General features: G+C 38.0%; 1 protein-coding gene across 1 annotated transcript in view; it reads right to left on the bottom strand.

Annotated features, from left to right (window-relative positions):
* sptbn1 (spectrin, beta, non-erythrocytic 1) overlaps positions 1-9,949 on the bottom strand; it is a 76,692-nt gene extending 66,743 nt beyond the window's left edge. The window contains exon 1 of the mRNA XM_063012829.1: positions 9,846-9,949. The gene's annotated coding sequence lies outside the window, so the exon portion shown is untranslated. The remainder of the gene's footprint in view (positions 1-9,845) is intronic.
* Between the last annotated feature and the right edge of the window lie 2,113 nt (positions 9,950-12,062).

Below are 12,062 nucleotides of genomic sequence, written 5' to 3'. Positions count from 1 at the left end.
GTCACAGTACATGTTGGAATTCATGTTTACCTCAATGAACTGCAGCTCCCCAGTGCCAGCTCATGCAGCCCAAGACCATGATGCTACCACCACCATGCTTGACTGTAGGCAAGATACAGTTGTCTTGGTACTTCTCACCAGGGCGCCGCCACACATGCTGGACACCATCTGAGCCAAACAAGTTTATCTTGGTCTCGTCAGACCACAGGGCATTCCAGTAATCCATGTTCTTGGACTGCTTGTTTTCAGCAAACTGTTTGCTGGCTTTCTTGTGCGTCAGCTTCCTTCTGGGATGACGACCATGCAGACCGAGTTGATGCAGTATGTTGCGTATGGTCTGAGCACTGACAGGCTGACCTCCCACGTCTTCAACCTCTGCAGCAATGCTGGCAGCACTCATGTGTCTATTTTTTAAAGCCAACCTCTGGATATGACGCCGAACACGTGGACTCAACTCCCTTGGTCGACCCTGGAAAACCGCTGTATGACCTTGGCCACCATGCTGTAGCTCAGTTTCAGGGTGTTAGCAATCTTCTTATAGCCCAGACCATCTTTGTGGAGAGCAACAATTCTATTTCTCACATCCTCAGAGAGTTCTTTGCCATGAGGTGCCATGTTGAATATCCAGTGGCCAGTATGAGAGAATTGTACCCAAAACACCAAATTTAACAGCCCTGCTCCCCATTTACACCTGGGACCTTGACACATGACACCAGGGAGGGACAACGACACATTTGGGCACAATTTGGACATGTTCACTGTGGGGTGTATTCACTTATGTTGCCAGCTATTTAGACATTAATGGCTGTGTGTTGAGTTATTTTCAGAAGACAGTAAATCTACACTGCTATACAAGCTGTACACTGACTACTCTAAGTTATATCCAAGTTTCATGTCTATAGTGTTGTCCCATGAAAAGATATAATGAAATATTTGCAGAAATGTGAGGGGTGTACTCACTTTTGTGATACACTGTATATATATATATATATATATATATATATATATATATATATATATATATATATATATATATATATACATATATACACACACACACACACACGTGTGTTCTTGTTGGCTCACACAAACAGCCGTGGCCATGTGTTGTCCTTCAGAACAGGATCTGGATGAGTTACAGGGTTTAGGTCAAGAGCCCGCACATTAATGCACATTAGAGTCGAGGGATAATGCAGTGATCTTTGTTCACAAAACTGATCCACATATGAACTCGCCTCATGCAGGTGAAAAGATGCAGTCGGCTACTGCACACGTGTCGGAAAAGGCATGTGACAGTCTCGGCTCTCCTCAACCAGAGTGAAGATCAATATCAGTAAAGAGGAAGTGTAATGCAATAGGGTGATTGGATACAACTAGACTGGGAGGAAAAATATATATATATAAAATATATATATATATATATATATATATACACACTTGTATAGATGTTAAAATTTTGCTGCTAATTAATCTCTGATTACTATTTTTACAAACATGATGAATTCCCATCCAGGCTCCAATTCTAACCCTCAACATATACAATAGTAAGAACAATTTCCTGAAATAATGTGTTTGTGTACATAAGGCAAACACAGCCTTTTCAAATCTGTTTCATGGCAAGACTTTGAAGATGAGATCACTATCAGCTCAGATTTCCAGCAGCCCACGTTTAGTCGGTCCAGTGTGAGGAGAGAGAAAGAGGAAGTGTTGAAAAATACACTTAGTCTTATTGTTTTACTTTTTTTTCAAACTGTTTTCAATTTTTCAAGTTTATTAGGGTTCCTCTAAAAATGTTTGAAAGGATTCAAGTCAGGAGATTAGCTGGATCTAAACACTCTTATCTTCCTTTTTAAAAAACTTGAGTTACTTTTGCTGCAGGTTTGGGCTTAGTGTGTAGTTGAAACGTCCAGATTTATGATTTAATAATTAGAATTTAGATATAGGTACAACGTCAGAAGACATTTTGTGTATATTTAAACTGGATGGGGTATTGCCTCACTGCTACAGCAATTCCTACTGTCTGTTTAAGGTTCAGTGTAGTGTGTTCCTCTTTTTCAGGTACAACTAGGAATCTGCCACTGGCTATGAATTAAAGGAGCCCATGGCTTCACACATGTCATAGAGGGCCTGTGCTAGTCTGCAGTCCTCTTGGCCAGCTTGGATTTCACACATGAGGGGGATATTGACAGTGAAGTGAAAGAGATGGGTAGACATATTTGAAAGTATATTAAATAAAAACAAAAGTGGTTAAATACTTATTTTCCTGCACTGTAAATGTTATTCCAAGTTGTAGCTTTTGTGCTAATAATAATTTTTTTGAATGCTAATTTGTTTATTTAATCTGTTGCGGTACACATAGCTAAAGTGACATTCTGGCCACCAATAGGATATGTTTCTTATTGTACTATATATTTCTTATAGTAGCTAACAAAATAGTCATGTAGTAACAATGCATTAGCAAAAAAAAAATTTCTGTGTATTTGTTTACAATTTTTTAGTTTCTATCTAGCTATTAAACTTTTAACCTGTACTAGTGGGAAATCAACTGTTTTAGACTACAAAAACATGGAACCTGCCAAGTTAGCTGGTGAAAACATTTGTAATTCATCTACTTTGTACTGAAACACCAGGCTACGTAAGTCAGGAAGTGTGTGTTTGGGCCACACCATGGAAATAAAGCTTCCTACAGGGTTCTTAATCAAAACAATGGTTCAAAATCAGAACACATCTTTTTAGTATACACGTCTCAATGAAGTATTACCATCTACTAATGTATTGTTGGCACAGGAAACACTTTATTATTTCCCTGTTGCTGTTAAGTATTTAATGGAGCTACACCTTTTTCCGCAAGACTTTCTAAGACCTTTAACACACACAGGCCTGTTAGTGTGGTTTTACAAACTTTAGTCAGGGCCTTAGATTTGAACACTGCTAATAAAGGGTAGCGACAATGCTTGCTCATCTATTTCTAATGGCTAACCCCTACAGTATCCCAAATGACAGCTCTGTGCTGTAAGGATTACACCAGAGGAGCTAATGTCTTCACTGTGAATTAGGGACACGACGTCTTGTTGGCTCACACAAACAGCCGTGGCCATGTGTTGTCCTTCAGAACAGGATCTGGATGAGTTACAGGGTTTAGGTCAAGAGCCCGCACATTAAGGCAGCTGTACGCAGATTAGCATCCAGCTGAGGGAGTGGGTGCATGAGGGAGGAACTGATGGGTGGCTAAACAAGCAGTTGTTAAACAGTTTGGTGTAATACAGCTGGAGAGTATGAAGTGGGAATTCAACCTATTTACGGCTTTCACAAATATTTAGACTAAAGTTTTCTGTTTATGATTTATGACTTTTCATGAGCTGACATTATTTATAACGGTTTGAAAATATACAGTCACATGACTTATCTACAAATAAACAACTTTAGGCATTTTAATTGGTAATATAATGTAGACTATTCTCACTAATTAAACAGCACAGTTTAGTACAGTGTAGCTGGTTGCTGGTCCAAGTAAATTTAAGCTGCTAAATACGGTACTGATATTATTTTACTGGTTTAAGCTAGTTATTGCCCTTTGTGTTAAAAACAGACCAAACGTTTCCCAGTGCCAGACAAAACATGTCCAAAACATGAATGCTGGTCATTACCACAAAACCTTTTAATAGCAAATGGCAGCTCTTCTAAACTTTGAGTTTATTGGCATTTTTAAAGGCTTAATGAACACATGAAACATGACATATTTATTTAAGGCTAAACTGGCTTCTTAAACAAGTTCTTAAACAATAATCACATGTGCTGATTAAACAGTTATAACGGGGGGATGTGAGGAAATACAACAGGACTGGACTACGAGTGTGCACAAATATTTTACTACTTTATTAATAATAATTTCAATACTAAAATTACTATTCAGTACACAAAGGGTGAATAATGGACTGAATTGGACAGAAGGGCAAAACAAAAAGGGGTAATGAATTTTGGGGTGTGAGAAGAAATGAAAATAAGGACAGTATACGAGAGGTTTAGTCTAGGGTTCCTAACCTCGCCCAGTCCCTCAGCATCTCTCTCGTTTCTTCTATTTCACTTTGGGCTCAGACAGCGGTGAATATGTACGTCACTTATGGCTCTGACAAAAACAATCAGCACACAAATATCTCTTCTGCTATTAGGCTTGTTGTAATGAGAGGTTTCTGCCTAATGGGCTTGTTAATGCTAGAAAAACAATGCAGCTCTCTGCTTCCTCTGAGCAATCAGATTTATTAATACTGTGGTACTAAATTCATATTACAAAACATTACCACCTTACCGAACTATACTGTTTTCATCAGCATGATGAAAAATCTGTGATCAAATAACAGGAGTGAGTCATTTAGAAAACTGAAAGACATTTTTATACTTCCAGTATACAGTATATACAGTATATTCCCTCTGAATGTATACACATCATGCCTTTTGACTTTATTGTACATGTTTTAAAAAATGTAAACAATAAAGTATGTGTTCATTAATAGCGAGATGTTAAAAATATAAGAATCAAAAGTATTCGGTCACTATAGTAAAAAATACATGTCAAGTTCTAGATTTTCATTTAAAGAAATAAATGATTGCACTCTGTTTCATTATAAAAATCTGTTGGCATTGGTTTGGTTAGATTAGATTTGAAGTAGCAACCATGGTGAAGTAAATGAGCTTCAAAAAGGTCTCAAACTAAATACACATAGCCACAGAAAACATTAAAAACATCATATAAATAAAGTTTAATAATCTGCAAGTAAAAATGAGCCACAAATTGTCACCAAGTTATTAATGCAACATTTTACAACATGGATATCTTAGGTAATTAAGAAGACAGCAGTCACTCAAAAAAATCTTAAAGGCAAGAAACTAAACAAGAACAACAACACCAGCCATACAGACTGTGCATCATATTAAACAATCATTTCCTTTAAGGTCACAGAACAGAGAAAACACGAATGTTCCCTTAAACCCTGCAGCCACACGGCGCTCTGCCATGTCTTAAACTTTAGACTTAAAAATAAAAACGAAACATTCCAGGCAGTCCCAGGAGAGGCGGCTGGAGAAACACGGTCAAGATAACCGAGATGCTTGGTCAGCCAGGCAGACTTAAGATTATGCTTTAAATTCAACCAAGCATGCCATCACCATCCCTTTCACCCCCTTGCTTGCAAGCCTAACACTTATAGGCACCATGTGTTACTCACCTGTCGTTGGCCTCTTGTGACAGCTGGTCAAGATCACACCACACCCTCCCAAACATCACCCAAATTTCCCTTTTATTTCACAAGTTCAGATAGTAAACGACCCCCTGATGCCACCTGTCCCACACTGTCACTGTGCTGTGAAAGTAATTAAGTTATCCAACAGATAGCGAATAATAAAAGGATAAGCTTCTGCAACCCCGGCTAAGCTCCTGACAAATAAGCAGTCTGGATTCTCTCTACCGTGTGTGTGTGTGTGTGTGTGTGTGTGTGTGTGCGTGTGTGTGTGTGTGTGTGTGTGTGTGTGTGTGTGTGTGTGTGTGGCGCTCTGTAGCTTTTCTCACAGTTAAACCCATTTTCATTGAACTTTTGAACTGTCATCATTATATAAACAATGACTATATCAGTTAATTGCTAACACCCCTATAGTGGACACTAATTATTAAGTTGAGCTGTTTTAGTCACACCGATTGCTAACAGATTGTCGCAGTGACTTCTGAAATTACTCTGAGTGAGATTAATAGTGTAACTTCATGTGGAAAACCCTAGTAACCTAAATTTGGCATCCAGAAATGGATAATCTGGGGGAATATATAAGGCAAGGAGTCCCATACTTTTGAGTGCACTGAACGTTGCTGCGGCGTAAATCTAAAAAACACACAAACATATACAATCCCCAGACATTAAACCTTTAATAAGCACATGCACTGCAGACTTGTACCCCTAGGGATGAGAACATAACTGACTCTCTCTCTCTTACATACACACACAGTGGCTGAAGCATTTCCCTAGCAAGGTGACCCCACCCTTAAAGAAACACAGCTATAAAGCAAAGCAACTAATCACAAAGCGTACCAAAGCACTAAAATGGTAAACGCCAGAGCAAAACAAACCTTTACAGTAATCAGTGGAATTATATTTACATTCATTACTTTTGTCTGACAATTTTATCGATAAATCTACAAGTAAAGCAGATACAGTCCAAGTATAAAGCTAAATAATTGAGGCTTAAAGGTATTTTGATATACAAATCTCACTTGAGTTGTTGTGAAGTGCCATAAGATAAAACAGCTACCACAAAAATACTGCAGGGCACTTAAGACAATGAGTATCAAACTCATTGATAATGAAACTGGTGTTTGCCAGGAACCTGATGAATAATTGTGACAATTCTAACAATATTGTAAATAATGGATATTAACTAAAATAACTGCAATTAAGCAATATTAAAATGTAATAATTTCAAAGGATGCAACTGTAGCAGCAACAAATGTCAAGTCTTGCAAATCTTTAGGCACTAGGTTTACTCAAATATACAATTTTAATTTAACTTTTACAAGAGCTTGTATTCAGGCCCAAATCTATCGCCTTTTTACTCTGAGGTGACTGGCCTCACACTTGTTGGCTGTAATCAACCATCTGGATTTGCTTCAAATTCCAGTGATTCACAAGTTGTGATTCACAGTGTCCTTAGCACCTTTAAATCAGTTGTTAACCCCCCACCATTAAACAAATCAAATTCCTGCTGTCACAATACACATCTCTTATCATGTATTCTTCCTGTAGCTTTCCTATTAGCACTATTGTGCAATATACTAGATATAAATACAGACCTCACAAGCTATGTAATAATGCTAGCATCTTATTTAAAGACATTGTACTTAAATGGTTAAAATTTATTAATGCATTTAAAGTATGTATTACATGTAAACCTAAATGAGGTTTGTGTTGAGAGCATTGTTGTATTCTAAACCTCGGTTCTTAAGTTTAAAAAGTAGTTACTGTTTATTATGAAAATGCATTTCAGCAACCCAAATCTTTTATAAAAAAAACATTACCTCAAAAACTGCTTGTTTTGTTTTACTGAAAAAACAAAGTTTTATTATGTCTACTCAGACAGAGAGATAAGTGTTTGCTAATGTGGTTTGGCTATGAGTCTTTATTAGCAATATGCTAAGTCATTCGAATAACACAGCAGTATTTCTGACAAAAATCTGTGTCAAACTTTACAGCATTTCTTTTATAAACTGTAACATCTAATTGTTTGTAAATGCCACAGTGAAAATGTAATACTATTAGATTTGGTAGATTGTGTCAAATTCTGCTCTTGTTGGACTATTTTTCATTTACAACTTTCATGCTACATTTTTGAATCTCTGGTCATATAGTTTAACTAAAACATCAAACTTTAATTATTACTTTATTAGTGTCTAACGATTTAGCATAGCTTGATGGATAACTATTTAGCATGTAGCCTAATAACAGTGACAGTGCAAACTGAACCTATATGAATAAGCCTGCTTCGAAAATTGTCATCATTGTGTCAGAACAGTAAAACTATTAAAAAATTAAACATTTAAAAAACGTATGGCCACAAACTGTCAAAACAGCACAGGTAAAATGATCTGTTAGTCCATAAAATTACAAATATTTTATTTATGTATCTGCAGTTAAGCATTATCTTGGTCAGGGCTGTGGTGGGTCAAGAGCCTATTTTAGAAACACTGTGATCAAGACAAGATACTAGAAAACACTAGGATCAAGGACACCCACTCAACATGGGCAGTATATACCAAACTCCACAGACACAGAAATTGGGTTCCTACAGCTGTGTGGCACCAAAACTAGCTGTTGAGCCACTGATACCCAGTTAAGATATATTTGATGCATTTTATGATATTACGGTACAATTGTGTGTGATTAATTTCAATAGGAAATTGATTTGAGAATACTCATGGCTTCGCTGCATTATATAATATTTTAATTATAACAAACAAACAAGTTAGTATGCAAAATGAGTAGGCGTAGTAGACTTTTTTGACCTTAAAAGGGACATCTTCTTTACATAGCATAGGAAGTGGGGGATGACTTAAACATAGCGCTAACTGCAGCAGCAGTTGTGGTCAGTTGTGGCACATTTTTTTAGGAAATAAAATGTATAATTAGATACTGCTTCATCCCGACCAGTGTTGCGGACAGGGCTAAAATCCATTATAAGGCATTCCACCCTCACACAAGCACAAGTTATAACAGCTGCCATAGTCGCTAGTAGTTAGGGCTGTTGGCCATCTTTCGGAAGGTTGAGTGTTCAACTCCCAGCTCTGCCAAGCAGCCTCTGTTTGGGCGCTTAAGCAGCGACTTCAACACTCCTGATTTCAGTGGTTCCATAAAATGGCTTTGAGAGTAATAGTAAAGGCTTTTGGTTACGGACAGTTAAGAAAAAACAATCCTGCTGACATATTTTTGCTAGCAGGAGGAAACAGAGTACTTGAAATCCACACAGCTCACAAACCCACCACTACCCTGACCATAAAGCAGTGAATAAATGAAGCAAATAAATGAATGTTCATAGGCACTTGGGTGGCACAGAGGTATGTTACGCTAGCCCACCACAGCTGAGATTCGGGTTAAAATCTCAGCTGTGCTATCGGCTTACTGGACATGAGTGACTATGTCGGAGGGGGATGGTGGTCGAAACCCTGCGATGGATTTGTGACCTGTCCATAAAAAATTAAAGACCATTAAGGATTTCCACATTGCTTTTAACAGGAGACTGTGATGTCTAAGCCTTTTTGTAGGCCTGAGCCAATTTATCGTAGCTACCTAAGTGTTTTTTTTTTCCATACAACTTGCAAACCAAACCTCTCATAATGATGAGGATTAACAGGCACCACTTGATTTGTGATAACAAGTGCTTTATCACTACTATACTAGTATAGGCAGCATGGAGCCATTTGGGATTGAGCCTGGATCACTATGGCGACTGAGCTGCCTGGTTGCTTAGTGAGTTGAACGGGCATAGGAGGGATGTGTGTGGCAATATGACATCATACTCAGCTCAATGTTTTGCTCCGATAGGGTGATTACAGTGTGTAAAATCCCACTCGTTTATAGTATAATAAAATATGAGAGGCGACTGCATGCCTGGCGTCAGAAAATACGGCTGCTGTGCTGCAGCACGGATGATTAATGGGTAAAACTCCTCTAGAAGGTGGAATCGGACATGCCAGTAGTGTTCCACTGTAGCCACTGATGAGCATCTACATGCAGGAGGGGGTTTAAAAATCTGTAAGCTCATGTAAAGCACATGAAATCAGAGTTGATAGGCAAAGCATAAACATGATAAATGCGCAAAAGCAGCTGCACATGATCAGATCGACAACTAACAACCAACAGACAGAGCAGATTTGAGGTTTAATCGCTAAATGCATGAAAAAAAATCCCCAAAGACCAGGCGTTTCAAATAACCTTCCACTACAGCAGAGCCACGCCTGTTTCCATCCATCTACTGTACCGTTATTTCTCAGGCTCCATGCAGATCATCACAAATACAAGAAAAATAAAGGCCACTAGGCCAGAAGAGGCAAAATCACGTCCATGTCGAACACGCTTAATCGGTAATAAACATGCCACGAGTGACTGAACCACCAAACGCGCCTGCGTTAACTGACATTGATTTCATTGACACAAACTATAACGAAATAGTTCTAGTTATTGGTCAATCCAGCGCCGCTAACCAATAAATACAGCGTCATCCTTCAATTAAACCCAACCTGCATGCTATGTTCAAACCATGCAAATCTATTCTCAGCCAGATGCTAAACATAAACATTTATTCACGCTTACCAAGCGAAGAGCACGTTCTAACTTCGCCTCCTTTCCGAGTCCGCAGTGCGCGACAGAGACGCTGGGAGTGACCGCCAGGATCCGCACTGCCTCCTTATTACACATCAGCGAGTCGCATTCCAAACGGCTCCATATAAACGACTCACTTAAACAACTCCTTCAATCGAACCGATTCAACTCGAAAATCTGCGTATTTCACTTTCATTTATTTATTTTTCACCACGACGTGCTTGTTAATTATTTAAGGACACACGGTGCTGTTAAGTGGTCTAAACCGTGAGGTAAAAATATCCTGATTCAAAAATGTGCTCTTAATTAGAGTGTATTATTATATAAATATATAATCAGCGCAAAGTTTGCTGTCCAGTTGTTTCTTATTATAAATTGACTCATACATATGAAACGGTAACCTGCGCACTAGTATAGAAGCAGTGGTGAATCAAAACTCGCATTTGACTCACTGACAGGACATGGTTCGAAGTAATCGGCTCAGTAGAATGACTCGTTATATGCACATCACTTTCATCCTGTATCAGCTCAGCCCACTGCTGCACTGAGATACGGGGCGGAGACAGAGTCATACACACGCACGCGCACGCGCGCGCTCACGCACCGGGTCGTATCAGTTTCAAACGGCATCTTGTAAACAGTAATGTACAGAAATGTATGTTGGCTTTTGCTTGCAAATTATCTGGATTCATCCACTGGGTCATTGTTTATACATCCATATAAACACACATGTTTCGTTCATATTAAAGTCAAAAGAAATAAGCCCTGCAAAGGGTTGCCGCCCTGTCCAGGATACGCTCAGTGACCTGTCGCGACCCTGACCCGGAGTTTGATGAAATTTAAGGTTAACTAGCTTTTTTTTTGCCACCCATTATGGTAGTAAGTTATTAGCTTATTGTGTAGTACATCTGTATGAAAATACCACAGATGTATACTGTGTACAAGAGTAAAGTAAATTGCACAGTACAAAACTTCTGCTAGAGATGTACAGTTGCAGATGTATTAACTTAAACTTCTAATGAGCAGATCACCCTGCTCAAAGTCTTCTAAAATGTGCTTTAATAGAAAGGACAGAACTCAAGGAACTCTTGACCTTTGGTACAATTGGATCGACATGGTCACTTTCACAAATGTGCTTAGTTTTTCAGTTGTGCCAAGAAATTAGTTTATTTTTTAAAGAGAAACTGATATGCTGATTATATAATTTATCCAAAAAACATTGTATTAAAAATGAGAAAATGCAAAATAGAAGCTTTTTCAACAGGGGTCTTGGACTTTTGGCCCCCACTGTATGTAAAGGTTCTTGTAAAATTGTGCAACATATAAATACACAAATGTTCTAGTGCAAAATATTGCCCCTAAAATCAGAATTCAAAGAACAAAAGGTTTACAGAGAAGTACGAAGGCGGGAGAACCAAGATATAAAGCTGCTTTAGAATTAAATCTCACAAAACTACATTTGTGAGGTTTTGAGAATTAAAAACCACAAAACTGAATTTGAAAGTGAGAGCGGCATTGTAGCAAGATGACAACTTAAAGCATGAAAAATAAATAAATATGACTTATAAATAAAAAATCTATCAAAAAGTTTTGTAATTGTGCAAAAAATTATATTTTTGGTGAAAATTGAGCAACATTGCTGCATTTTACATTTTGTTGTTTGTCTGTTTATACGTATAAATATATATGCCGTATATTTAAATACGTTATGTGGATAAATATAAAGTGGAGAGTTGCAATAAAAGTATGTATATACACCTCACTGTATGTACAAGGTTTAGGATTAATGTATTAATGCATTGTAGATTAAACAAACTTCACATCAATGTTTACCCATTACTGTGAAGAAGCACATGTAATGAACATTCCTGTTTAGGTGGGCATGCATAGCATTTAAACCAATGATTGTCCTCCAGCATCGGCCTTATAGTGCATCCATAATGCATACATATTTTATGAGGCATTACTTCACCATATGGAGGAGTGGCAGACCTTTTACTCGGTGGGTCAAAGAACTCAAGCTGGTTGAACCACTCACCCAGCCGGCTTTTACTGTACTGCTACAACGTTTAAACAATACATGTTTGTTTTGTTCCCCAGATGAATTATTTTGGTACATATGGCCGTTTGAATTGAAAGTGAGGTTACCAGAATGTATGCTTACAGCACAAACTGTGGTTGCTGTGGCACTCCAGGCAATGAAAATAG

This window comes from Trichomycterus rosablanca, chromosome 17, assembly GCF_030014385.1.
Source record: "Trichomycterus rosablanca isolate fTriRos1 chromosome 17, fTriRos1.hap1, whole genome shotgun sequence".
NCBI classification, from domain to species: domain Eukaryota; kingdom Metazoa; phylum Chordata; class Actinopteri; order Siluriformes; family Trichomycteridae; genus Trichomycterus; species Trichomycterus rosablanca.
Note: the sequence above shows the minus strand (reverse complement) of the source record. Positions and strands in the feature narration are given on the sequence as shown.